The sequence below is a fragment of the Pteropus vampyrus genome, unplaced genomic scaffold, assembly GCF_000151845.1.
Source record: "Pteropus vampyrus isolate Shadow unplaced genomic scaffold, Pvam_2.0 Scaffold635, whole genome shotgun sequence".
Lineage (NCBI taxonomy): Eukaryota > Metazoa > Chordata > Mammalia > Chiroptera > Pteropodidae > Pteropus > Pteropus vampyrus.
Window position 1 is genome coordinate 1,340,681 of NW_011889416.1, and position 2,717 is coordinate 1,343,397.

Here is a 2,717-nt window from a genome sequence, read left to right on the forward strand (position 1 = left end):
AAGCTCAACCACACAAACACTCTACATCTTGCATTTTTACAATTCATTATAAGGACTGCTACTAAACAACAACAGCTCTTACAACATGTTTTATGAAGAAGAGAGGCTCCCTTACTTATTTGCCTTCCAAAAAATTTGTGTTTACTTGCGCATCCCAGAAGGTATTTTTTCCTTCTGCAAAAAGGTCAAGATGGAACATTGATGTCCCATTTATGGCAATTTGGGGTGACTTTTTTAAAAACATATTTGTTTACATTAGTTTCAAGTATACAATACATTGGTTAGATGTCTATATAGTTCATAAAACGATTCCCCCATTTGCTCTTTCCCTCCCCCGGCCCTCCACCTAGTCATCATATTAATGCTAACTGCATTCCCTATGCCGTGCTCCCCATTCCCATGACCAACTCTCAAGTACTAATTTGTAATTCTTTTACTCTTCATCCCATTATCCCAGTCCCCCAAACCCCCATCCCCTCTGTCTATCACCAAATTGTCCTCTATATTTGTGAATCTGTTTTTGATTAATTTGTTCTTGTTGTTCCTTAGATTCCACATATAAATTAAATCATATGGTATTTATCTTTCTCTATCTGACTTATTTCACTCAGCATAATAACCTCTAGGTCCACTCATGTCATTGCAAATGGTAGGCTTTCACTTTTTTAATGGCTGAGTAATATTCCATTGTATATATGAACCATAATTTCTTTATCCAATCATCTGCTGATGGGCAGTTAGGTTGATTTTTAACATTTGCATTGGAATGTAGTTCTAATTCAAGTATGCTTTCTTCTAAAGTGACACCATTAATCAAAATATGTTTTCTCATGCTTCCAGGGAACAAACACAAATGTTGATGGAGAAGGTGAGCCTGTTTGTTACACAGGAGAAAAGAGGAAAAGGGACAGCAAGGGGAGGAGGTAAAATGCAACTCACCATGACAAACAGTTTTTTCATTGGTAGTTCTCTCACATTTCTACGTACAGGAACAGAAGCCAATAATTGTCTCTGTAATCTTATTTCTTTATTTCTCAATGTAATTTGCAGAATGATTTACATATAGAAGGTTGTTTACATAAATATCACAAAAATATTGGGAAATAAATTTGGCAATGATTTTAGATGAAAACTAAAAGGAGCAGGTCAATAAAGTTTATTTGGTAGTATTGATTCTCAATTAAGATTATTTGTTAGCATCTTCTAAAAATACTATTTATTTTTAAATTCAAGATTCTTCACAATTGGGTCTAAGTTTTCATAAATAAACATTCTACAGTTTCCCAGGATGAACCCTTTATTGGTGTCAACCTGCTTATCAAAACATATGTGTACATACTTTCACATTTTTACTTATGTTATATCCACTTAATGACGTGGATTTTTCTTATTTCTCTGCTCATCTCCAGCTATTTACATGTTTCCTAAAATTTGTTCATACCCTTTACACCTCAGGGAGATGCTCAGAGTTGTGATTTTCCTCTCAGTCATTGATTGCTTTGTCAGGGGTGGTGTTTATAGTGAGCTTTAGAATGCACTTAAACTTAAGTTCTTATCAACTTAAAATAGACTTTTATAAATATAAGTTGTTTTATGTAAGCTTCATGGTAACCATAAAGCAAAAACCTATAGCTGAAATATAAAAAATAAAGAGATAGGACTCTAAGCATATCAATAAAGAAAATCACCAAATTATAAAAGAAGATAGCAAGAGAAGAAAGGAACAAAGAATTACAAAACAAACCCAAAATAAGAAAAAAATGGCAATAATTCTGTACCTATCAAAAATTACTTTAATGTAAATGACCTAAACTCTCCAAACAAAAGATACAGAGTAGCTAAATGGATTAAAACAACAACAACAACATATATATGATGCCTACAAGAGCCTCAGTTCAGATGTAAGGACACACACATACTGAAAGTAAAGGGATGGAAAAAAGATATTGTACACAAATGGAAACCAAAAGAAAGCTTTGGCAGCTATACTAGTATCAGAAAAAATAGTCTTTAAGATGAACACTGTAATGAGAAAAAGAAGATATTTGAATAATGATAAAGGAGTAAGTTGAACAAGAATATATAACATTTGCAAATATTTATGTACCCCAAACAGGAGCACCTAAATATATAAAGCAAATATGACAGACCTAAAGGGAGAAATTGACAGCAATGAAAAAAATTGAAGGAGACTTTAATACCTCACTTTCATCAATGGGTATACCATCTAGACAGAAAAATCAATAAAACACTGGCCATAAATGAAATGCTAGAAAGACTTAAGAGATATACACACACAGCATTCCATAAAAAAGCAAACACACATGAAACATTCTCCAAGATAGACCCAATTCAAATCAAGCATCTTTTCGAATCACAATAATATAAAACCAGAAATCAATTGCAAGATGAAAATGGAAATTTTACGATGACAAAATCATGGTAGAGTGAGAGACGTCCCTCGATCTCTTCCCTTGAAACAAAAATAAGCTGAACATCTAAAACTCAATAAAAAACACCCAAACTGCACACAAGCAAGTCTGAGTAAGGGATCTGTGCATAAGAGCTACCACAAGCCAGAACCCCAGGAGATGAGCAGTAGAATGGGAGAAACAAAGAAGCTGCCTCACACAGCGGGAGATCCCTGCAAGAGGAAGAGGAGGTGAAAAGGTGCAGTGGATTCTCTGAACAATCCTGCCTGGAGAATTGTGAACTCC